Raw genomic sequence first — 27,773 nt, 5'->3', positions numbered from 1 at the left:
TGGCGTAATTTTAGTGCGATTTCCGACTCGCATTCGAAGATAAATAGTTTAATTTTTATTTTTTTACAGTGTGCTGTAGCACGTTAGCACATGATAACCGGCCACCACTGCCAAAAGTCAATGTGTCTTGCGTGATGTTCCATTCATCTGTTTTCGATTCATTCTACTTTGATGGAAACACGGTTAACAGTCAGCAGTATCATGTATGTTAAATGACTGGTTGTTTCCGAGGCTGAATGAGGACAACATTTTTCAACAAGAAGGGGCACCCCCTCACTGGAGTTGCCAAGTATACGAATATTTGAATGAAATCCACCATGCCGTTGGATTGGTCGTCAAATAGCCGGCGAGTTAGCATTTCTTGAACTGGTTCCGCACTGACATAGCGTCAGTGACGATGGACATACACTCCTGGAAATTGAAATAAGAACTCCGTGAATTCATTGTCCCAGGAAGGGGAAACTTTATTGACACATTCCTGGGGTCAGATACATCACATGATCACACTGACAGAACCACAGGCACATAGACACAGGCAACAGAGCATGCACAATGTCGGCACTAGTACAGTGTATATCCACCTTTCGCAGCAATGCAGGCTGCTATTCTCCCATGGAGACGATCGTAGAGATGCTGGATGTAGTCCTGTGGAACGGCTTGCCATGCCATTTCCACCTGGCGCCTCAGTTGGACTAGCGTTCGCGCTGGACGTGCAGACCGCGTGAGACGACGCTTCATCCAGTCCCAAACATGCTCAATGGGGGACAGATCCGGAGATCTTGCTGGCCAGGGTAGTTGACTTACACCTTCTAGAGCACGTTGAGTGGCATGGGATACATGCGGACGTGCATTGTCCTGTTGGAACAGCAAGTTCCCTTGCCGGTCTAGGAATGGTAGAACGATGGGTTCGATGACGGTTTGGATGTACCGTGCACTATTCAGTGTCCCCTCGACGATCACCAGTGGTGTACGGTCAGTGTAGGAGATCGCTCCCCACACCATGATGCCGGGTGTTGGCCCTGTGTGCCTCGGTCGTATGCAGTCCTGATTGTGGCGCTCACCTGCACGGCGCCAAACACGCATACGACCATCATTGGCACCAAGGCAGAAGCGACTCTCATCGCTGAAGACGACACATCTCCATTCGTCCCTCCATTCACGCCTGTCGCGACACCACTGGAGGCGGGCTGCACGATGTTGGGGCGTGAGCGGAAGACGGCCTAACGGTGTGCGGGACCGTAGCCCAGCTTCATGGAGACGGTTGCGAATGGTCCTCGCCGATACCCCAGGAGCAACAGTGTCCCTAATTTGCTGGAAAGTGGCGGTGCGGTCCCCTACGGTCTTGGCGTGCATCCGTGCGTCGCTGCGGTCCGGTCCCAGGTCGACGGGCACGTGCACCTTCCGCCGACCACTGGCGACAACATCGATGTACTGTGGAGACCTCACGCCCCACGTGTTGAGCAATACGGCGGTACGTCCACCCGGCCTCCCGCATGCCCACTATACGCCCTCGCTCAAAGTCCGTCAACTGCACATACGGTTCACGTCCACGCTGTCGCGGCATGCTACCAGTGTTAAAGACTGCGATGGAGCTCCGTATGCCACGGCAAACTGGCTGACACTGACGGCGGCGGTGCACAAATGCTGCGCAGGTAGCGCCATTCGACGGCCAACACCGCGGTTCCTGGTGTGTCCGCTGTGCCGTGCGTGTGATCATTGCTTGCACAGCCCTCTCAGTGTCCGGAGCAAGTATGGTGGGTCTGACACACCGGTGTCAATGTGTTCTTTTTTCCATTTCCAGGAGTGTATTTACCCTACGATGTGATATTGTCTATGTCACTTATGGAGATTCTTAAATATATATCCCAAGTTTCGTAGTTGTATGTTTTATAGTTTAATAAATACAGGGTGATTCGCGAAGATATGCAAATATTTTTGTTGTGTCTAGACAAGACAGCCTAGACACAATGAGAGGAAGCCGAAAGGCACACGCTTAAACTCACGCAGGCTGGCGTGAGGTCTGAAACAGGATACGTAATGAATGCTATAAAGAAAAGTACGTAGCTGCTGGAATACTTAACTTTAATCCATAATTGGTGTACATCGCTCTTGTACAGATATAATCTCCATTTCAATATACACTGGTAATGGCGCCTTGCTAGGTCGTAGCAAATGACTTAGCTGAAGGCTATGCTAACTATCGTCTCGGCAAATGAGAGCTTATTTGTCAGTGAACTGTTGCTAGCTACGTCGGCTGTACAACTGGGGCCGAGTGCTAGTAAGTCTCTCTAGACCTGCCGTGTGGCGGCGCTCGGTCTGCAAATACTGACAGTGGCGACACACGGGTCCGTCGTATACTAATGGACCGCGGCCGATTTAAAGGCTACCACCTAGTAAGTGTGGTGTCTGGCGGTGACACCACAATTTTAATATGTTATTCTACAAGTAAAAAAAGAAAAAAGTCCATACTAATACAAGTCTTCAAATGTTTACTTGCGGAGTTACGGCTAATAAAAGATTTTGCATGAAATTTAGCAACTTCGCTAATATGAAGTCATCGTGAAACTGTACGAGATTAAAGTAACGCACTATTTCCATTTATTTTGTTATTATTGATCTGGTGAATCTAATAAAACATGTCTCAGACGTGTATCTGCAGTAGTTTTCCAGAACATCCAGAGAAGCAAAGACGTAATTTCGTAACATTTTTAATTTATTAACTACTTGGCCCATTTTTTTTGAATTCCAGACAATTGCACGAAGTTTTCAACGGAAGTTGTAGAGAATTTAATTTTGGAAAAATTGACAGTAATAATGTTAACTGAAATTGTATGAATGTTTCAGATAATCTGCTTCTATTAATACCATAGCACACGTGAATTTATGTTGAACCGGAAAAAACAAAACTCAGTGTTAAGGAAGTTGAACAGTGTATATACAATTTCACAATACATTCACAATAAATTTTCAAAAATATCTCCACCGAGTTCAGTGCATTTAGCTGCACGTGTAGGAACAGATTTGGTTGCTCGTTTCAGTTTCACAGATTTGTTTTTAATTTCGTCTATTGCATTCCTAATGCGAGCAAGTAATGCCTCACGTACACTCCTGGAAATTGAAATAAGAACACCGTGAATTCATTGTCCCAGGAAGGGGAAACTTTATTGACACATTCCTGGGGTCAGATACATCACATGATCACACTGACAGAACCACAGGCACATAGACACAGGCAACAGAGCATGCACAATGTCGGCACTAGTACAGTGTATATCCACCTTTCGCAGCAATGCAGGCTGCTATTCTCCCATGGAGACGATCGTAGAGATGCTGGATGTAGTCCTGTGGAACGGCTTGCCATGCCATTTCCACCTGGCGCCTCAGTTGGACCAGCGTTCGTGCTGGACGTGCAGACCGCGTGAGACGACGCTTCATCCAGTCCCAAACATGCTCAATGGGGGACAGATCCGGAGATCTTGCTGGCCAGGGTAGTTGACTTACTACACCTTCTAGAGCACGTTGGGTGGCACGGGATACATGCGGACGTGCATTGTCCTGTTGGAACAGCAAGTTCCCTTGCCGGTCTAGGAATAGTAGAACGATGGGTTCGATGACGGTTTGGATGTACCGTGCACTATTCAGTGTCCCCTCGACGATCACCAGTGGTGTACGGCCAGTGTAGGAGATCGCTCCCCACACCATGATGCCGGGTGTTGGCCCTGCGTGCCTCGGTTGTATGCAGTCCTGATTGTGGCGCTCACCTGCACGGCGCCAAACACGCATACGACCATCATTGGCACCAAGGCAGAAGCGACTCTCATCGCTGGAGACGACACGTCTCCATTCGTCCCTCCATTCACGCCTGTCGCGACACCACTGGAGGCGGGCTGCACGATGTTGGGGCGTGAGCGGAAGACGGCCTAACGGTGGGCGGGACCGTAGCCCAGCTTCATGGAGACGGTTGCGAATGGTCCTCGCCGATACCCCAGGAGCAACAGTGTCCCTAATTTGCTGGGAAGTGGCGGTGCGGTCCCCTACGGCACTGCGTAGGATCCTACGGTCTTGGAGTGCATCCGTGCGTCGCTGCGGTCCGGTCCCAGGTCGACGGGCACGTGCACCTTCCGCCGACCACTGGCGACAACATCGATGTACTGTGGAGACCTCACGCCCCACGTGTTGAGCAATTCGGCGGTACGTCCACCCGGCCTCCCGCATGCCCACTATACGCCCTCGCTCAAAGTCCGTCAACTGCACATACGGTTCACGTCCACGCTGTCGCGGCATGCTACCAGTGTTAAAGACTGCGATGGAGCTCCGTATGCCACGGCAAACTGGCTGACACTGACGGCGGCGGTGCACAAATGCTGCGCAGCTAGCGCCATTCGACGGCCAACACCGCGGTTCCTGGTGTGTCCGCTGTGCCGTGCGTGTGATCATTGCTTGTACAGCCCTCTCGCAGTGTCCGGAGCAAGTATGGTGGGTCTGACACACCGGTGTCAATGTGTTCTTTTTTCCATTTCCAGGAGTGTATATTGACTTTGTCCTCATAAACTATGTCTTTCATCCATCCCCATACACAAAAATCGGGCGATCTGAATGGCCACAGACGTGTAGCACTACGACCAATCCATTTCTGGGGAAAATGTTCATTTAAATATGTAGTAACGGTGTTGGGAAAATGTGGAGGGGAACTGTCATGTTGAAAATACATTTGCAATCGCGTAGCAAGTGGAACATCTTCGAGCAAGCGGGGCATTTCTTCTTGAAGAAATTGTAAGTACGTCTCCCCTGTTAGGCGTCCAGGGAAAATGAATGGTCCAACAAAGTGTGTGTTAATTATATCACACCACACATTTATGCTAAATCGATGCTGGAAATTGCGTTGCACTGTTGCACGTGGGTTTGCATCAGACCATACGTGCTCGTTACGTAAATTATTAATGCCATCTCGAGTAAACTGTGCCTGATCAGTAAATAAAATGTATTTGTGTAACCGTCGTCAGTATTTAACCATTTGCTCAACTCCAAGCGAAGGGCAGGATCTCCCGGATGTAAATGATGCACTTTTAGTCTATTGTAAGGATACATATTATTGAACTCCGGTGTACACCATACCTTAGATTGTGAAATGCCTAATCAAATGGTTCAAATGGCTCTGAGCACTATGGGACTCAACTGCTGAGGTCATTAGTCCCCTAGAACTTAGAACTAGTGAAACCTAACTAACCTAAGGACATCACAAACATCCATGCCCGAGGCAGGATTCGAACCTGCGACCGTAGCGGTCTTGCGGTTCCAGACTGCAGCGCCTTTAACCGCACGGCCACTTCGGCCGGCCGAAATGCCTAATCGTTGTGAGATACGTCATTTACTAGTACCCGGGCTACGGTGAACATCATCCATAATATCCTCATCATCGGCTTCACGTATCGAGCACTCGTACTGATTATGAACGCTAAGTAGAGAACCTGTCCCCGTAACATTCGAAATACTCCGCTAATGGTACGTGCTTTCGTAATCCTCGGTGTTGGATAACGTACGCGATATTCGTTAACTGCGGCAGCAGCATTACCATCACATTTGCCGTAAATAAACACCTTATCGACGTATTCCTCTGTCGTAAATTGGAAAGGTATTTCATAAATGATCTACAAACTACAACAGTTACTATGTGGTTCCACTTAAATGCACTGTTGTTATTATGTTCTTTCACTGACCAATACAGAAAACTAACTCGTTTTAATGTTAGGAAACGACTGAAACAAATCTCTAACGGTTGCCAACAATGACATAAATGTTTCTACATTCTTAATGGAATGTAAACAAATTTACTTGTATAATAATCTTTGCTTCTCTAGATGTCCCGGAAAACTCCTGCAGATACACGTGTGGGACATGTTTTATTAGATTCACAAGACCAATAACAACAAAATATAAATGGATGTCGTGCTTTACTTTAACCTCGTACAGTTTTCCGATGGCTTCATATTAGCGAAGTTGCTAAATTTCAGGCAAAATCTTTTAGTAGTCTTAACTCCGTAACTAAACTATATGAACTTTTTTCTTTAGTTTTACTTGTAGAATAACATATTAAAATATTTGCATATATTCGTGAATCACCCTGAATATGCTTTCGAAATAAGTATATTCTTGTTGAAACAACCTGTACAGATGGGTGTGCTCACTGGACATTTGTTCTCGTGTGACAGAGTGGTTCACGTACTGCATCCTTCATATAATATGAACATCGCCCTTCCAGGAGCCACAGCGAAGTCAAAGGCCATGGTCTTAATTCCTCGGATGTATGTTATTGGCCTTGTGTTCGTGTCGTTACCCTTGACAATCCGTGGTAGAATATCGTAGTTGCCGTAAACATAGTCAGATATTTTTTGCTTGAGCGTATTGACAGCAGAAGAGCGAACAGTAAAGATCCGCTTCGACACTGTCATCGTCTTACCTGTCTGCGGTCTTCCAAAGTACCCCTGTCGCAGGTTATTCTGCAAGTGACACCAGTCTACAAAGCGAGCTATCTCGACGGTCGTCTGCCTCGCGCAGCCCCAACAACTGTCACATCTCAAATGTGCAGCTGACTGCTTTGTACAGATGATGAAATTGGATAACAACACCGTTCGTTACTTTGAACTGCTACTATGATAACAAAATACTCCATCCACGTGTTCATTGCTCCAAATCGACCAAGTTACAGCTGTTTTGACCTTTTTCCCTACTTTGTGAAAACCGGTGCAATGAATGTCGATAATTTTACACAACGATAGACAGTCGTCACCTACATGGGTTTGATCAAAGTTCCTTGCTCAGATGCGGCAATATGCACAATTGCCTCAAATAAAAGGAGCACCTCCTAACTGCACTCCACTTAACGCATGACAATATGTCCAGATGAGAAAACGACATGTCTATTTCACTATCCTCTGTCAGCAGTAATGCATGTGTCGTATTTGATTGGAGGCGGCTGTGTTAACGGTCACTGTTCCAGTTCTCAGTTCCTCGCATCTGCGGGGCTGCGTTCTCCTGCCTTTCACCAGTATTCCGAAAGCACTGAGCAAAGTAGCGACGGCTTCACCTTGAAAAGCTACTCTCACCGCGAAACCTCTGTTTCTAGGCGGCCTGCTGGGATTCGAGCAAGAACCCTTTGGTGTTTATTCGTTCTACGAGTACTTTACGTAAGGTAGAGCTGCTAGGGGGAAATTCGTTTTTGGTTATTGTTGCCAAACTGTGTTAATAGTACATCGGTACTTTGCTGTCTGGCGTCTAAATAACATAGCATTTGTACTGCATTATGCTACGGAATGAAATTTCTGGAAGATACTGCAATCACTGTTCACTTTCCGGGACGCTTCCAAGTCATATGTTTCCAAGTAACCACGAGCGTGCCTCAGCGCTGACTGCTGCGCCATTCGGCGATGAAACAAAGTATGAACGTATAACAATGCTTGGACAACGATAAACTTTGAATCTGGTTAACGGCTAATACAGTTTTTCTGTGCATCTCCCGTTTCTGTTTTTTTTTCTTTGCTCTGAAATGATACAAACATTTTCATTTTCTCCCTTAAAGGTAAAAATTACAAAAAATGTAAAAAAATGTCAATGAACGAAGATATCATGCTACATTGCTAGTAATTGTTACATAATTGACAGTAATTTGTCTCAGTGTCTGAGAGATATTCCGAAAAGAGCAGAAGAGTATGCAATCGGCAGATGTTTGGTGTACTGCGCAGACGAAATACGAATGTGCTGCCAAACGTGTAACTTAGAGCCAATGTTCATTGTTTTTCTTGTTTTGATCCGGACTGCCACCTTTCAAAATATAGAAAGTTAAGGGGTTTCAGTAAGAGATATGTGCCACACAGTAGAGAAGATGAACAAGTCCTCATAGCTCATAAAGTGTGCAATTTAGAGACCGTGTATACTAGATTTTATTTTCTTGGTTTGGTCCATACTAGCACCACTGAAAGTTTGCCAGTGAAGTTCTGGTTCACCCTGTATAACAGACAGTAGAAATACCAGAGTCCACTTTGGTCACTTACCAAGCAGAGAAAAGAGAACGTGAAGTTGGCAGCAGGCAGGTTTGGAAATTACTGTCATACAAATTACGAATTCTGTCGAATGTTTATGATCTACCGTCGTTAATGTGTCTCGAATGTGAACGAGTGAAGAAGAAATCACTAAGATAATGCAAGCTTCTGGTTGCCGGACATGTCTGCCTTAATAAAACATAACAAGCGTCTATCTGTTGTACAGATGAGGATGGAGAACAACGATAAGAGGCTGCAAGTATTTAGAAGCTAATTATTCATCGCACTGCAGGCTAAAATGCATGTATGACCTTATAAATTAGACGTAGTGATTAGGTATTGAACGACAAACAACACCACGTTAAGTAAACAGGTAGGTTACGCCATGTTCAAGACGAACACCTGCGTGCAACGTGCACTACCTGTGGTTACAGGACAGAAGTGGTAATATTATGATACAGGGTCAATCACTCTGCTCACACCGGGATCTGTGGCTGTTACAGAAGACGTTGAAAGTTTTGCTTGGCGTCAATATTAATTATGATATATTCATCGACGATCAATGTCACCTCCACTGGACACGGCGTAGCACTCACGCCAGATTCATAGTGCAGTGATTTGAGTAATATGATCACGAATTAATCCGACTTCACACATACCCTAATATGTCGGATTCATCGAATAGGTCATCGAAAGGCACTTTAGAACTCGCTAACGACCTCATTGCGGTATTCGGAAACTGATTGATTTAAGGGTGGACATTTTGGTGACTGTATCTCCATTTACGCACCAAAGATATCTCCCAGAGTGTTTTATCGAGTATTACACCGGAACGAACGGCTGGTATCTTGGTATCGGATACCATTAGAAATCTCTAAATGCAGATATTACTAACGGCAACCGCAATATCAAGGAAGTTTTCATCTGCGATGGATACTCTTTGTCAAATAAAATCGTAGAGCTGTATTTCAATTGTTCAGATCTAGCCCATATACTGCAACATTTTGCTGACAAATTTCAATCCTTGCTCTATATGGTCAGGTTCCTTTTTCATGAATGAAATGTAGGTGGTGCACGCATTGGACTCACGAATGAAACGAAATCTCATATTCACCAACTTTATTGTACATCTACATCCATAATCTGGAACCATTGTGAAATGATTGAAGAAAATATTTGCATTTTAACACTTATTTGGATTTCTTTCCTTTTCATTCGCATATGCAGTACGCTAAGAATGGCTGCTTAAATGCCTTTGTGCGGACTGTAATTAGTCCAGGATTGTGTTTGCGTACCCTCACGAGTGATGGACTGACAATTGTTGAACTATTTGAAATAAAATCGTCATAATTTCTGGACGGTTTGCGTTCAAATTGCACCGTTGGCCGCTGGCCACGAAGGGAATTAGTATGGTTTACTTTCGCGACTAAACCCACTTTCATTTGGATGGGTTCGTCAATAAGCAAAATGGACGCATTTGGGGGACTGAGAATCCGGATTTCGCGATTGAGAAGTCTCTTCACCCTCAACGGGTAACTGCGTGGTGTGCAATGACCAGTCACGGATTAATCGATGCGATATTCTTTGATGACACGGTGACTACGGAAAGCTATGGTAAGGTTTTGGAAGATGATTTCATCCCCTATATCCAAAGTGATCCTTATTTCGACAAGATGTGGTCCATGCAAGACGGAGCGCGACCCCATCGAAGCAGAAGAGTGCTTGTTGTCCTGGAGGAGCACTATGGGGACCGCATTCTGGCTCTGGGGTACCCAGAGGCCACTGGCATGGTCCTCGATTAGCCACCATATTCTCCGGATCTGAACACGTGCGGTTCGTTTCAATAATTGTCACCCTATACGTAGGAGGCTGTAGTGACTGTTTTGTGGATTGACTGCATTTTCTCACTATCCAACAAACGAATCGAAGTCTGTCGCTTGCATTAACTACGACTGAACCTTTCTCGTGGTTCTATTTTATATCGTCAAAAATCTTACACATCGGAAATTATACGAGTTAACTAATGACACTTTGGAGTCATGCGTATTACGTTTTGTAAAAGACAATTTTACGTTTAGGAAAATAAGTTGACAATCTTTGCACCACTTTGGAGTCTTGTGAAGGTCTGGCTGAATATCTGCGCATCTGTTACAATTAGTATTTCGCTGTAGATAACTCCTAACATCTGTAAAAGTCTGAGGTTACTATTAAAACTGTCTGAACAATGCACTTTCGCAAGGAACACTTGAAGTTACTTCTACATCTATAGATGACTCTCCATGTGATATGCGGAGTCTTCCCTACCAAGAAATCCTCAGTGCGCTCATAAATTCCGTTTGATATTCGTAAGATTGTACATTCGTGAACAAAGATTGCTGTAGTACTGAGTAAAATGCTCCTCGCAGGTCGGGAAGCACTACACCCACCTATTCGTCCTGATCCATGGATTTCGTTATGACATGTGAGATAAGCGCGACTTGAGTGTCGCATCAACAAGGATTTTGGATTACGTGACATTTAAATGGAGGAGGCCATACAGTTCAAAATATCTCATTGTGTTTGAGCTCAGAATATACTGTTAGATTCTACAACAGATGGATATGAACGATACTGGACAGTAATTGTATGAATCACTTTTGCTACACTACCTGCAGACGGATGTGGTTAATGCTTTCTTCCAAACTCTGCACAGAGTTTTGTGTTCTCCATATCTGCGGAATGGAGACTGAAATGGAGCTGCATCTGGAATTAATTTAGTGGTGACCAATTCTCAATCGAAGTGATTATGTACATACGCTCTTACTACAAAGCATGCCAATTTTTCCATATGTCAATGAAGTATACTGGTGTCAAGCCCTAAGAGTGAAGGTAATGAGCCTTGGTGGCCCCGGCTTATGCGTTGGTTTAAACCTTGACTGTTATTCTGCGTTTGGTTCCCCGCGGTTATTGCGGTTATGCCGTGGTTCTTTCTCTTTCTACGTGTGGCAGCAGTGGTGTGTATCGACATTCGCACTTTGTACTATCTTTGGTCTGGTGCTTATAGTTTCCGGCTAGCTGGTGTGCGGCAGTCGGTCGGTTGGTGTGGATCAGACAGGAAATCTCCGCGCGGCGCAGTGGGGCGGGCCCACTGGCGGTCTCTACGCAGTGTCGGAGTGTGTTGGAGCTGTTCCGATTGCTACGACGTTCGTGACTCACCGACCCAGGACATCAAAGTTGAGCGGCTATTTAATTACCAAAGCCAGTCTGTTCACATTGTGCCGTTGGTTTCCATGGTTGGCTGTTGGGGGTATTCGCGTGAGCAGCAGCGAGTGCTCGAGTTGGCGAAAGTTTGGCCACCATCCAGTGGAGTTTAAACGTATTATGGTTATTTGAAGTCCAAGTGCACCAGCGGAATTTTCTACCTTGTGGCCATTAGCGTTCCGGTTATCAGCCCTGGCCGCTGACGTAAAAGTCAGGCAGTGTCCTTTCCTCATCGTGTTGTCGCTGTCCAACACGTGTGTGTAGTTTTGACAGCTGATGCATACTGGGTTGTGGGCGGCTACGCCTTTTACGTTTTGGCGTTGGAGTTCCTTGTGTACTGGTCGGGTGGAAAGCAAGTCGTCTTGTCGGTGGGTCTGTTGACTGTCTTTTGGTTGGATTGCCGGCCGATCGGATATAGTTGGGCCGACTACCTGTCTCCCCTAAGCGAACGTTAATGTTTCAAGTGCAGACCGACCCCCGGAAACTTCTCAGCACCGCTGGCTGTACTGCCTTTTCTTATTGGTGTTTGTGTATTTTAATGGCTCATAGCTGATGGTTTGAATTTGTATGACTTTAGTTGTGTTTTAAATAAGGGGCCTTCAGCCGCTTTAAAATTGGAAGTTCCTTACTTGTTAAGTCTTGCATTGTTGGGGCCTTTGGCATCATTAAAAAAATATTTAAGAATAAAGCCTTGGGCATTCTGCCTTGTAAAAATTTATTGTAGTTGTGTTTGAATCATGGGCCTTCGGCCGGAGTGGCCGAGCGGTTCTAGGCGCTACAGTCTGGAACCGCGCGACCTCTACGGTCGCAGGTTCGAATCCTGCCTCGGGCATGGATATGTGTGATGTCCTTGGGTTAGTTAGGTTTAAGTAGTTCTAAGTTCTAGGGGACTGATGACCTCAGAAGTTAAGTCCCATAGTGCTCAGAGCCATTTGAACTATGGGCCTTTAGCCATTATAAAAGTAAAATTCCTTATTGTTAAGTCTTAGATTGCTTGGGCCTTCAGCCTCCTTTTTTAAAATTATTTAAGGATATAGCTTTGGGGCTTCTGCGTTTGAAAATTTCTTGTAGTTGGGTTTTAAAATCATGGGCCTTCAGCCGTTTTAAAAATTAAGGAGGTTGCGCCTTTAAGCCATAAGATTATGTGACATATTCAGTCAATAGTTAAGCTCGGAAATTTGCGCTTAATATTTGGGCAACTAAATAAAGTTATATGTGTTCGAGTGTAACTGTCAGCCCCTTATTTTGCCCCCTTGTCACAATTTATACTATCTGTCCTGTCCTGCGGATTTAATTAGGCCTTTCAGGTAACTTTCGCGTGATAGCAGGATACTTCAATGAAACTTAGACCACACATAGGAAAAACTGCTACAGTGTAGCACAGAAGGTAACTTAATGAACTCCGCAAAGACACGAACAGAAAATAATTACACTGAAATCACCGCGGTTCATGGCGGTCTCCTGGACACTACAAAAGGTGGGACATGGATCTTAATAGGATGTGTCATCGCCACGGACGGCAATACATGCTACGCAACGTAATTCCATGCTGAACAAGAGGTTAGTAAGGAGTTCTTGACGGAGGGCGTTCCATTCTTCCAACAGCGAGGATGGCAACTGTTGGATGGTCGAGCTGCAATAAGGCATCCTGCAAAACGTCTCCCAACGCATCCCACACTTGCTCGATTGGATTTAAGTTGTGGCAACGAGCAGGCCAGTCCATTCGCCGAATATCCTCGTCTCAGAAGTCCTCCACCTGCGTTGTTCGATGCGGTCGCGCACGGTCATCCATAAAAATGAAGGCAGGGCCAAATACGTCCTGGAAAAGAGGGTTGGCGTTGGGCTGATTTGGTGGAAGACACCAAAGAGCGAGGTCATCGGTCTCATTGGATTAAAGAAGGACGGGGAAGGACGTCGACCGTGCCCTTTCAAAGGAACAATTCCGGCATTTTCCTGAAGCGATTTAGGGAAATCACGGGAAACCTAAATGAGGATGGCCAGCCGCGGGATTGAACCGTCGTCCTCCCGAATGCGAGTCCAGTGTGCTGACCACTGCGCCACCTCGCTCGGTCCTGGAAAAGACGCACATGGGGAGAGAGTACAGTGTCACAGTAACCGTGACAGGTGAATGCACTGTGTTAAAGTATTTGGAGGTCAACATGCCCATACAATATTGTGATTCCTCATCATAACACGTGGGCCACCAAAACGATCATGAGCTACGGTCGCAGGTTCGAATCCTGCCTCGGGCATGGATGTGTGTGATGTCCTTAGGTTGGTTAGGTTTAAGTAGTTCTAAGCTCTAGGGGACTGATGACCTCAGAAGTTAAGTCCCATAGTGCTCAGAGCCATTTGAACCAATACGATCATGTTCGAAATGGTGAACGTACCCTCATATGATGAGGGCTGGGAACACGTAATACGCCCACGAACACCGTCAAAATGATTATTTTGGTGGTCGAGGTGTTATGATGAGGGGACACAAAACCTCCCATGTGTGTTCTGATCTCCACATCTTTGGATACGGCGCACTCACCGGTCAAAGTGTTGTGACGCTGGACTCCTTCCCCAAGGGCGTCTTTCCAGGTGTACGAGAATCCTCGACCGCGTCGAACAGCACAGATGGAGGAGCTCCAGTAGAGGATGTTCGACGAATGGACTGGTCTCCCGTTCCCCCTATAACACCCTGATTGGCATTGTAGCGAGAAGGAAGTGCTTCTCTGGGCGGTATCACTAACCTGGTGTCTTGCTGTTTCGGTAAGTCCCTCGTAGCACAGAAGCAGCGCTCAGTCACCACGTTCCATGTAGGTGGTGATCCTGCTGAAGTGGAGTGTTTAGGGATGCCAGTTGTTAATTGTCAACAACGTTTGAACTATACTTGTTTTAATACAGAAATTTCTTTGTCACATCGTCGCAGAATCAGCATCTGCAATATGGCGGCTCTGGCTACGCCATTATATTCGACCCTTTTCACGCATTAACACAGTTTTCTGACTTAACATAATGATAGACACTGCCCACGACATATGGCGTTCTTGTAACTAATAACTTCACGTTCTAGCTTGTTTAACATCTGAAATACGCACTCGCGACCGTTCTTTTAGAGCCGCCCCGGTTACTCGACCGTGCGTTTTGAGTGCCTCCTCGCGACTAACTCGCCCTGTGTTCCTGAAGGACAAGAGAGACCACCCCACCTTTCTCTCTCAGCCAATGACACTTCTCTCGTTCCCTGTATATATATATATCCAAACCTTCAGCCAATGGGCGTTCAGATCGCTGTTGCTAGGTGGATCTGACGTCACGTTTGCGGACATTGTGACGGAAGTTTGTCTCGGAACACTGTCTCAGATTGTAAGATCCTACTCCCAAATAGTCGGATCTATGATTTTATCACTAATGCTCTTGCTGACGCTTACTTGTTAAATGAACATGTAGCCTGGCTGCTACTGAGCATTCCCGATTGCATAAATGTGCGGAATACTTGGCTTAAACACGTGAAGGGAATGCATATATGCATTACACTCGGTTTTAAATCGAATCGAGCACACGTGGAATGCATCGGAGAGGCGTACTGCAGTGCGCCCACACGTACCAAAGACCATCCAGTGTTTGTCAACCACGCTGTTGGAGCAATGGGTCTCCCTCCCATAGGAACTCCTTACCAACCTTTTGGCCAGCATAGGAGCACGTTGCAGGACATGCACTGCCGTTCGTGGTGATCACACATCTTATTATGGGAACCACACCGTGCCTATCTAACCCATGTTAATTTAGGCAAGTATTTGACCCATTTCTGAAAAAACTATTTGATGCAGGACTTTAATATTTTTACTGTATGACATGATGCTAATAGAGTCAACTGTACTAAAATCTACATTATCCATTTTATAGTTTTTAAGACATACTTTTTTTAATTTATCAACAAAAAATATTAAGTTTTTTCTGCAGAAAACATTTCTTGTGACCTTCATAATGGGGGAATATTAATGAATGTAGTACCAGAGGTGGCTTTTTATGTTATGCAGAGTCTCTGAAGATTTCATTCATTTATCTAAGATAGTTTCTGATATAATGGGGCATATGTACTGAACATTTTAGTTTGCGGGAAATTGACTTTAAAGAAAAAACTTTTGAAATTTGTTACTTACAGTTAATTAAAACTGTCCTGCTGGATATGATGGCCCTTCTTTGGCCCCTAGCAGGTCTTCCAGCTTCTTTTTCATCTTCCTGGATGTTTGTCTTGCTTTCTTGGCCATATTAGATGCAGACCTGTCTACGTCGGCTATCCTTATTTTATCGCAATGTTGCAGCCCAGTGATCATATTTTCACCAGGATTATTTCCCAGCTTTTTTAGTACCCAGCACTTTCCAATATTACCACAAATGAATGTAATAACGGCATCATGAACTCTTAGTTTTATTGTATGCATGCCTAAAAATATAGTTTTAGGAAGCCGGTCCCAAATTATGCTGTTGAAACGTTAATTTGGGTTCTGTGTCTGCCCATGCAGACATTTCCTTAGAAGGTCAGGATGAGCCAAGCCTCTGAAAATAGGTTTAATTGCTGTAATAACAGCATCAGGAAGAGAATGCTGGTGAGAATAAGATTCTCCAGCTGCCTGAGCCCTATTGTATTTGTACCACGACTTTTCTCCTGATGGACACAATCCATGACATGCCTTATTATCAGTAGAGGACTTATGGAAGAATATGGCCCAAATGTCTCTCTTCATTGCCTCCAGATTTTCTATATTACTCCTAATTGTCTGTCCATAGTATACCTGCAAGTGTTCTATTTCAGTTTTAGTTAACCGACCCTGTCTGGTCAACAATTTTCCATCTTCTAATTTTTTCCTCTCATATCAACAGTTAGTTTTCTCAGCCTTGTTCCCAAACGTTTTTGAACATGACCTACACATTCTAGTTTGCTAATAATGGCATCTCCATATGGCCTAGAGCTGACAGTGGGTGACAGAAGAGTGGGCTTGGCACATAAACACACGTGATAGGAAAATGATCTTTAAATGCTCGAAAAAATTTTTTTCAGTAAAATCCTTTTCAGAGTACTTAAATAAAACCTTAAATTATCGAAATATGATGAAAACCGAAAATCGATTTTTTTCGACCTGAGCCACGGTGTGGTCCCCTTAAGGACCACATACCGCCTTTTGTAATGTCCAGCGGACCAGCATGAATCGCGTTGACTTCAGTGTAATTATTTTCTTTGAATCAAAGTTTGATTTCTGGCTGTTTCATTGCGTATTTCTTTCAGTTACCTTGTGTGCTATACTTTAGGAGTTCTTTCTTTATATGGTCCAAATTTCGTCTAAGTGTGCTACTTGGCAGTGAAGTAATGAGGACTGTCGACAAGGGATCTGAGATCGATTCCATATTCCTAGATTTCCAGAAGGCTTTTGATACCGTTCCTGACAAGCGATTATTAATCAAATTGCGTGCACATGGAGTATCGTCTCAGTTGTGTGACTGGATCCGTGATTTCCTCTCAGAGAGGTCACAGTTCGTAGTGATAGACGGTAAATCATCGAGTAGAACAGAAGTGATAACTGGCGTTCCGCAAGGTAGTGTCTTAGGCCCTCTGCTGTTCCTGATTTACATAAATGATCTAGGTGATAATCTGAGCAGCCCCTTTAGATTGTTTGCAGATGACGCTGTAATTTACCGTATAGTAAAATCATTAGACAATCAATTCCAATTACAAACTGATCTAGAGAGAATTTCTGTATGGTGCGAAAAGTGCCAATTGGCACTAAACAAAGAAAAGTGCAAGGTCATCCACATGGGTACTAAAAGGATTGTGATAAATTTTGAATACATGGTAAATCGCACAAATCTAAGGGCTGTCAATTCGACTAAATACCTAGGAATTACAATTACGAGCAACTTAAATTGGAAAGACCACATAGATAATATTGTGGGGAAGGCGAAACAAAGACTGCGCTTTGTTGGCAGAACAGTTAGAAGATGCGACAAATCCACTATAGAGACACCCTACATTACACTTGTCCGTCCTCTGTTGGAATACTGCAGCGCGGTGTCGGATCCTTACCAGATAGGATTGATGGAGGACATCGAAAAAGTGCAAAAGAAGGGTAGCTCGTTTCGTGTTATCGCGCAATAGGGGCGAGAGTGTCACTGATACGATACGCGAGTTGGGGTGGCAGTCACTGAAACAAGGGCGTTTTCTTTGCGGTGAAATCTATTTACGAAATTTCAATCACAAACTTTCTCTTCTGAATGCGAAAATATTTTGTTGACACCCACCTACGTAGGGATAAATGATCATCATAATAAAATAAGAGAAATTAGAGCTCGAACGGAAAGATTTAGGTGTTCCTTTTTCCCACGTTCCATTCGAGAGTGGAATGGTAGAGAAGTAGTATGAAAGTGGTTCGATGAACCCTCTGCCAGGCACTTAAGTGTGAACTGCAGAGTAACCATGTAGATGTAGATGTAGATGTAGATCATGCGAAACAGCGTATTGACGTCAAAACAGGAAACATTTCACATTCTGACTACGTACAGTTCAAATGGCTCTGAGCACCATGGGACTCAACATCTGAGGTCATCAGTCCCCTAGAACGTAGAACTACTTGAACCTAACTAACCTAAGGACATCACACACATCCATGCCCGAGGCAGGATTCGAACCTGCGACCGTAGCGGTCACGCGGTTCCTGACTGTAGCGCCTAGAACCGCTAAGTCACTCCGGCCGGAAGAGTGCGTACAGTGGTAACAGAAAATGGAACAACTATTTTTTGAGCTTACTCTGAGAGCGCACCGATTAATGGACATTCGTACGATGTTTCAGTGTCCTACGATGTATACAGCCTTGACTGCAGCACACCTTAAGTTTAATTATAATTACCTTGTATGTCTGCTGTGCATGTGTGCTGTACACGTGCGTATGTAGGGTTTACGTTGTCGCTACACCAGAATCAATAATTATTGCGTTTGCTACCCTCAGGAATACTCTAACACCTGAGATTTGGACTGAATAACGTCCAATGCCAATACTTCATGTATCACCTCCAGATTGCTCGTAGTCGGTAATCTACAAGAAGATGAAACATCTTAATAGTAAACAGTCAAGAGGTAATAAATCACTCAAAAAACGCCACACTTAAAGTTTCCAGGAAAACGAATTAAATTTATTGGCTTCAGTAATAAAATCTACCCAAGTATGCCACTTTTATTAAACACCACCTCTAGCTACATAAACGCTTCACTGCTTGGGACGAAACCTCTTCTGACAAACCACGAGCACACGCACTAAGAATCAACTTAGTGGGTCACTAAGGATAATGAACTATCGACTTCCACAATGTTTAACTCTATTACCACCTTCGCTCCACAGTAGCCACTACTTACCTCCTACAACCACGATGGCTGCCTGTATGGCAGGTTCATACCACAAACCGCTTCGTACGGATTGTGGATAGTCTGACACATTACCTCCAGGCTGGACAAAGCCCCCCTTCCACTCTGCTCGGGGAACGGGGTCTGGAATTCACAATAGCCGAGAGGGAGCATCCATAGGCGCAGCCAGGAATAACGTGTTACACGATATCTTCCCAGTTCAAGGATCTGAAATTTTCCTTCAACACTGCTGAGAATAATTTTAGTGAAATGGGGTCTCGTTGCCTGAATCCACATTCAGTTCTACATTTCTTAGTATTCTGATGGAATCTAACGAAAATTCTGGCAATAAATTTTACAATACGTTCATTATTACGCTAATACAGATTGAATCAGTGTATTCTTTCTACAGGGATGCTAATACAGATTTGTCTGGAATCAAGTCAAAAGCTATCTCAAAATGTGTCAATTCCAGACGAAGTGGTAATTAATACTGCAGATGTTCCTTCAAGTATGTCTCAGTACGATAAAACCACCATTTTCCATCCTCTGCAGTAATTAACTGAATATGGCGCTATTGCTTGTGTCGAAGTGTTTCCAGACGAAAGAAGCATAAATTTACTATCTCACTGTCTTAAGATTACAGCAAATTCACAGATTTGTACTCTTCACCAAAAGAAGATGGGTGAGGCGGTATTCATTTATACAGGGTGTTTCAAAAATGACCGGTATATTTGAAACGGCAATAAAAACTAAACGAGCAGCGATAGAAATACACCGTTTGTTGCAATATGCTTGGGACAACAGTACATTTTCAGGCAGACAAACTTTCGAAATTACAGTAGTTACAATTTTCAACAACAGATGGCGCTGCGGTCTGGGAAACTCTATAGTACGATATTTTCCACATATCCACCATGCGTAGCAATAATATGGCGTAGTCTCTGAATGAAATTACCCGAAACCTTTGACAACGTGTCTGGCGGAATGGCTTCACATGCAGATGAGATGTACTGCTTCAGCTGTTCAATTGTTTCTGGATTCTGGCGGTACACCTGGTCTTTCAAGTGTCCCCACAGAAAGAAGTCACAGGGGTTCATGTCTGGCGAACAGGGAGGCCAATCCACGCCGCCTCCTGTATGTTTCGGATAGCCCAAAGCAATCACACGATCATCGAAATATTCATTCAGGAAATTAAAGACGTCGGCCGTGCGATGTGGCCGGGCACCATCTTGCATAAACCACGAGGTGTTCGCAGTGTCATCTAAGGCAGTTTGTACCGCCACAAATTCACGAAGAATGTCCAGATAGCGTGATGCAGTAATCGTTTCGGATCTGAAAAATGGCCCAATGATTCCTTTGGAAGAAATGGCGGCCCAGACCAGTACTTTTTGAGGATGCAGGGACGATGGGACTGCAACATGGGGCTTTTCGGTTCCCCATATGCGCCAGTTCTGTTTATTGACGAAGCCGTCCAGGTAAAAATAAGCTTCGTCAGTAAACCAAATGCTACCCACATGCATATCGCCGTCATCAATCCTGTGCACTATATCGTTAGCGAATGTCTCTCGTGCAGCAATGGTAGCGGCGCTGAGGGGTTGCCGCGTTTGAATTTTGTATGGATAGAGGTGTAAACTCTGGCGCATGAGATGATACGTGGACGTTGGCGTCATTTGGACCGCAGCTGCAACACGGCGAACGGAAACCTGAGGCCGCTGTTGGATCACCTGCTGCACTAGCTGCGCGTTGCCCTCTGTGGTTGCCGTACGCGGTCGCCCTACCTTTCCAGCACATTCATCCGTCACGTTCCCAGTCCGTTGAAATTTTTCAAACAGATCCTTTATTGTATCGCTTTTCGGTCCTTTGGTTACATTAAACCTCCGTTGAAAACTTCGTCTTGTTGCAACAACACTGTGTTCTAGGCGGTGGAATTCCAACACCAGAAAAATCCTCTGTTCTAAGGAATAAACCATGTTGTCTACAGCACACTTGCACGTTGTGAACAGCACACGCTTACAGCAGAAAGACGACGTACAGAATGGCGCACCCACAGACTGCGTTGTCTTCTATATCTTTCACATCACTTGCAGCGCCACCTGTTGTTGAAAATTGTAACTACTGTAATTTCGAAAGTTTGTCCACCTGAAAATGTACTGTTGTCCCAAGCATATTGCAACAAACGGTGTATTTCTATTGCTGCTCGTTTAGTTTTTATTGCCGTTTCAAATATACCGGTCATTTTTGAAACACCCTGTATATATATTGGCCACGACATCTTGGTAGATGATTGTTGCAGTGTCTGTGAGTTTATGGATTGCATTTTTTCATATGACTTGTCAAGCCAATGGCAGCACGGCATCTCTTGCCGCAATTGTCACAAGTGTATCTGGCTGCAGAGGCAGGAGCAGTGGTAGCATTGCGAAGCTTTTTCTGCCTTAATCTGTCTAACAAGCCTTCATCATGCTTCGACATCCCAGATGATATCATCACGCCACTCTGGTCTCATGCTAGCCCGTGCCTTCCATCTGTTTGTGTCAATTCCAGAGCTCTCCATATCTCGTTTACAGGAGTCCTTGAACCTCAATACAGTACGTCCTACAGGTCTTTTGGCTATAGAGATTTCTCCAAGCATCACCTCACGTGGTAATCTGTCAGGATCCATACGGTGGACGTGTCCCAGCCAGCGGAGTCGTTTCTGCTTCAAGACAGCTGAAATACTGTTGCAGTTAGTTTTAGATAGCACTGCTTCGTTGGTCACTCGGTCCTTCCACGTTACTCCGAGGATGGATCTCAGGCACCGCATGTGGAAAGCATTAAGGCGACGTTCTTGTTTGGCATAGGTAGTCCATGTTTCCGATGCATACAGAGGGATGCTGAGGACGCAAGTTTGATATACAAGAATTTTGGTGGTCAAAGAGAGTATGTTGTTTTTCCAAACACGTGTAGAGTGTTTGCCAAAAGTTGTCGCAGCTCTTCCAATGCGAGTATCAATTTCCTTGTCAACATACATGTTTGATTCTATAGTAGATCCAAGATAGCAGAAGTTATCTATGACTTGCAGAGTAGTGCCATCTAGTGTCATATTCGGCTTTGTGTTAGCACCCTGAACCATAATTACGGTCTTACTGCTGTTTACACTCATTGAGAGAGAATAGGTGGTATGCATGACTAAATCTTGATACTATCTCTTGCAGTTCTTCTGCGGAGTTCGCAACAATTGCAGCATCATCAGCATACAGGAGTTCACGAGCGACTATCTCGTAGCGCTTTGTCTTACTCTTCAGAAGACTGACATTGAAAGGCTTTCCATCTTTCCTAGTATGCAGATGTACTCCAACAATGCAGTTCTCGAAGCCACTTGGAGCAGACCTGAGAGCAAAATTCCAAAAAGTGTAGGTGCCAACACACAACCTTGTCTTACGTCACAGTTCATACTGGATGGTTTAGATGTACTGCCATCGAAGATTACAGAGCCACGCATATTGTCGTGAAAAGATCTTATTAAAGACAGCAAAGTTGGGGGACATCCAATTTTTTCCAATATACTGTAGAGTCCCTCTCTATTGACCGTGTCAAAGTCTTTATTGAGGTCAACAAAAGCCACATATAATGGTATTCTGTTCAATTCATTTACTAAGCTTAAAATTAATGGAGCCTCAGACTGCATGGTAAACAAATGATGGTTGCATCTAGTCACGCCATTTGATTGAAACTTTAGAATCATGTGGAAGTAATTACACCTACAGACACTTCAGTTGAATTTGTAGGGGGAAGCATCTGCTTCGCTGTGCAGTAGTTATTACATCCGTATTACTCTGTCTAAGCTGTTTAAGATATCTCTTATAAGTGCTAGGACCACGCTCTAACTACTTTAAAAGAATATAACAGAAGTTCGCCAGGACACCATCAAAGTTTTATAAAATGTCTCTTACAAAAGATAAAAGACAAACTTATTTCACTGTGTAACACGGCCTTATGCACTTTTCTACGCCTGTATAGCCGAGTTAGATATGAATGCTATTATTGTACATTGGTGGTTGACAAGGAGACAGATCGAATTCTGGTGGCTACCATTTCGTGATCGGAACAGGGAAAGAAAGGTGGTCACAGAGGAAATGTCCTACATTAAACCCTGAAACTGTCCGCATTAGTACACTGTTGTACAGGGTCGCACAATAATCAGATCCGCTGTTTGAGATACTGCAGTTGTGGCGCTAAGTTCCAAAGGCCTTGTTGACGCACCTCGTTGAACGCCTGCCGAGTTTCGTGACGGGACTGGGTCGGACGCGCCACGCCCCCCTATGTGGAGGAATGTGGCGCCGCAGGTCACGGGAATCTTCCAGGGCAGCTGTTGCTGGAAAGCTACAGCCGCGTCACGAGGACTCCCAGGAACTCTCCACTTCATGCCGAGCGAGGTGCCGGCGTCACTCTCTTATAAGGGCAGACATTATGTTCTTTACAAAAAGTGCATCTTAGCGTAATGCCAATATAGGTACCTTTCTGAATATCCTGCTTCCCACTCTTCTAACGCTCACCCCTTCTCCCATACTTTAATGCTCAAGCAGCCATGCACGGCGACTAAGCTGACGTGTTACACAGTAACCAACCAGAATCAGAATTTATTTTTATACTGGGTGGTCCATTGATCCTGACCGGGCCAAATATCTCACGAAATGAGTCAAACGAAAAAACTACAAAGAACGAAACTTGCTAGCTTGAACGGGGAAACCAGATGGCGATATGGTTGGCCCGCTAGATGGCGCTGCCCTAGGTCAAACGGATATCAACTGCGTTTTTTTAAATAGAAACCCCCATTTTTATTACATCTTCGTGTAGTACGTAAAGAAATATGAATGTTTTAGTTGGACCACTTTTTTCGCTTTGTGATAGATGGCGCTGTAATAGTCACAAACATATTGCTCACAATTTTAGACGAACAGTTGGAAACAGGTAGGTTTTTTAAATTAAAATACAGAACGTAGGTACGTTTGAACATTTTATTTCGGTTGTTCCAATGTCATACATGTACCTTTGTGAACTTATCATTTCTGAAAACGCATGCTGTTACAGTGTGATTACCTGTAAATACCACATTAATGCAATAAATGCTCAAAATGATGTCCAGTCACTACTGCATGTCAGTGCATTTGGCAATACGTGTAACGACATTCCTCTCAACAGCGAGTAGTTCGCCTTCCGTAATGTTCGCACATGCATTGACAATGCGCTGACGCATGTTGTCAGGCGTTGTCGGTGGGTCACAATAGCAAATATCCTTCAACTTTCCTTACAGAAAGAAATCCGGGGACGTCAGATCCCGTGAACGTGCGGGTCATGGTATGGTGCTTCGACGACCAATCCACCTGTCATGAAATATGCTATTCAATACCGCTTCAACCGCACGCGAGCTATGTGCCGGGCATCCATCATGTTGGAAGTACATCGCCATTCTGTCATGCAGTGAAACATCTTGTAGTAAAATCGGTAGAACATTACGTAGGAAATCAGCATACATTGAACCATTTAGATTTCCATAGATAAAATGGGGGCCAATTATCCTTCTCCCACAATGCCGCACCATACGTTAACCCGCCAAGGTCGCTGATGTTCCACTTGTCGCAGCAATCGTGGATTTTCCGTTGCCCAATAGTGCATATTATGCCGGTTTGCGTTACCGCTGTTGGTGAATGACGCTTCATTGCTAAACAGAACGCGTGTAAAAAATCTGTCATCGTCCCGTAATTTCTCTTGTGCCCAGTGGCACAACTGTACACGACGTTCAAAGTCGTCACCGTGCAATTCCTGGTGCATAGAAATATGGTACGAGTGCAATCGATGTTGATGTAGCATTCTCAACACCGACGTTTTTGAGATTCCAGTTTCTCGCGCCATCTGTCTGCTACTGATGTGCGGATTAGCCGTGACAGCAGCTAAAACACCTACTTGGGCATCATCATTTGTTGCAGGTCGTGGTTGACGTTTTACGCGTGGCTAAACACTTCCTGTTCCTTAAATAACGTAACTAGCCGGCGAACGGTCCGGACACTTGGATGATGTCGTCCAGGATACCGACCAGCATACATAGCACACGCCCGTTGGGCATTTTGATCGCAATAGCCATACATCAACACGATATCGACCTTTTCCGCAATTGGTAAACGGTCCATTTTAACACAGGTAATGTATCACGAAGCAAGTACCGTCCGCACTGGCGGAATGGTACGTGATACCACGTACTTATACGTTTGTGACTATTACAGCGTTATCACAAAGCGAAAAAAGTGGTCCAACTAAAACATTTATATTTCTTTACGTACTACACGAATATGTAATAAAAACGAGGGTTCCTATTTAAAAAAACGCAGTTGATATCCGTTTGACCTAAGGCAGCGCCATCTAGCCGGCCAACCATAGCGCCATCTGGTTTCCCCCTTCAAGCTAAACGAGTTTCGTTGTTTGTAGTTTTTTTGTTTGATGCTTATTTCGTGAGATATTTGGCCCGGTCACTATCAATGGACCACCCTGTATACGCATCAAACATTTGTGTAAATTTAACTATATGATAACACGGGGCTTTGTGTAATTTGTCACGTTTGTAGAGCTGAATATAGCTCCAACAGGTGACATCGAAAATCAACTGCATTACAATGCAACTGTGACTGTCATACGTAATCTATAAATATTAAAGGCAACGACCTGACTGACTGACTCATTACCGTCCAGCCCAACCTGTTCAGGATAGAAACTTGAAATATGGAGACGGTGTGGATCTTATACTGTAGCCATCTTTAAGAGACGTATGACATGAAATACCTCTCCTAAGAGCTTGAAGTAGGGAATGAGAGGTTTTTGAAATGATTTAGCTATTAAGGCAATTTTTAAGCTAGAACTACGAAAATCGGAATTTGGCTTCTCAGTCAGAAATAAAAATACTTGTTTCAGCTTTTTTGGAAATTTAACATTAAAAGGGCAAAATAATGGGTGAAAGTATTTTTAGAAAATAAATCGTTATTAAGTAACTACTAAAGTAACAACAATATCAGACATTGAGTCCGCCTGGATGCAAAACACCTTGTTATTCGTTTATTTTCGCAAACTAGTTTCGGTGACAAATATCACCATCATCAGTGTTTTTTTTTAAATCTAAAACATGCAGAAAATAGCATGATAATACAAACACAGTGGCACATAATTACCTTTTTACTATTCTTTTTTTTAAGTATAGTTTTCAATGGATACTTTCATACTACCTTATTTATTGTATGTTACAGCATGTTTTTGAGAATTATTGTCACTGTCTGCGACATATTTGCTGTGCGTTTTTTTTTTTTTTTCCTGTTGCCGTTTCTATTCAGCGAACATCATGTCATCTGCAACTGTGTGAGCGGCTGTTAGTAAACTAAATACTAAAAGGTGAACTTCGTATGTCAGCAATATACACTTGGGGTTGCGGTAGTGTTTTGGAATCCAATTATTTGCTGTGTACTGAGCTGTTACTTAGTTATTCGTGTACTCACGTTCGTTGGATGGTATGTAGATGATTCTATGCACAGAAAAGCAAAACTTTCGCACTTTGTTTATGTTATATCCTAGCCAGTAATGCCAACCGAGCCCGCTGCCAAAAGGTTGGCAGCATCAAAGTCCGGACGCCGTCCGCATAAGCAGCGCCAGCGATACAGGAAATCGCCGCAAGTCTGCGCGCGCCACCGCTGGCTTCTGGCTTCTTAAGCGCTGGAGTCGCGAGCGCTAGGACAGTTCTGTATTCGCCGCTCAGTTGTATACTCGCCACCGAATTGTGTACTTGCTAGTCAGTTGTGTGTTCATCGCAGCAGAGTAGTTGTTTGTCGTCAGCCGACGCTGACCTAGCCGCTCCGACTCGAACTAGACAGATTTCTGTAGACACGGAGTTCACTACTATGTTTCTGTATCTTCGTTAATAAAGATAAGTACCGACTTTTATTTAATCAGAGTGTTTGGGTTTTCATCTTTCTGTTCACTGTTCCAGCGGACCGGTCGGCCCGCTATTAAAAGTGTGGCGGTGACTTCGTAAGCCGTTTCTACAGCGAATTGTTTGTCGCTACGAACGCCGCCACAAAAGTTTATGATCAAGAATATTACGCCATCTTGCTGTTCGCGTGTGTCGTGAGAGGTGTATCTCATGTGGCGAGAAAGGCTATGAAAACTGTAGCGCGAATTACGACGACTTCTGTTCCTTATTTATGTCTCTGTGTGTAATGGGGAAAGCCGGCCGGTGTGGTCGTGCGGTTCTAGGCACTTCAGTCTGGAAGCGCGTGACCGCTACGGTCGCAGGTTCGAATCCTGCCTCGGGCATGGATGTGTGTGATGTCTTTAGGTTAGTTAGGTTTAAGTAGTTCTAAGTTCTAGGGGACTGATGACCACAGATGTTAAGTCCCATAGTGCTCAGAGCCATTTTGTGATGGGGAAGTGGTTCTTTTGAGTATGTGTGCTTTCTGTTCTGTGTCCTTGGTCAGTTCTCTCAGAGCGGTAAAGAGTTGCAAAGTGTTGTGTTTTCGTTTATTACATTTTTCCCTATAGCCTTTTGTATGTAGTAATTTTCTTCTATTGTTAGTTGTACAGTCGTATAGACTGTTGCAAAGGCGGACCAAGTGGAAGGGTTCAAAGATAAAACTACTAAAGTATTTTTAAAGCAACGTCTATGAAAGCTGGTATTTCTCTTCTCAGTTAGAAACGAAAAAAAAGACTGTTTCAGTGATTTTGGAATTCGACTTCCTAAGGGAGTGAAATATGGAATGAAACGTTTTATGCAATTATATCATTATCACAACCTTTTCAGAGATAATTCTAGGAAAATTTGTATTTGGCTTCTCTGTTAGATATTAAAAAATACGTGTTTCATTGTTTTTGGACATTCAACGCCTAAGGGGCTGAAACAGGGTAAGAAAAATATTTTTTATATTAAGAAATTTTGAAAGCAAAATCTATGAAAACTGATATTTCACTTCTCACTTAGAGGCAAAGAAATGTGTGTTAGGGGATGAAAGTTTCTATGGAAATACCACCACAAGAAAGCAAAAGGCATGATTAACAAAATCCTTGACTCCAGCTACCAGAATCGCGTTTTAATGAGACACAGATTT

The sequence above is a fragment of the Schistocerca piceifrons genome, chromosome 3 (genome assembly GCF_021461385.2).
Source record: "Schistocerca piceifrons isolate TAMUIC-IGC-003096 chromosome 3, iqSchPice1.1, whole genome shotgun sequence".
NCBI classification, from domain to species: domain Eukaryota; kingdom Metazoa; phylum Arthropoda; class Insecta; order Orthoptera; family Acrididae; genus Schistocerca; species Schistocerca piceifrons.
Note: the sequence above shows the minus strand (reverse complement) of the source record.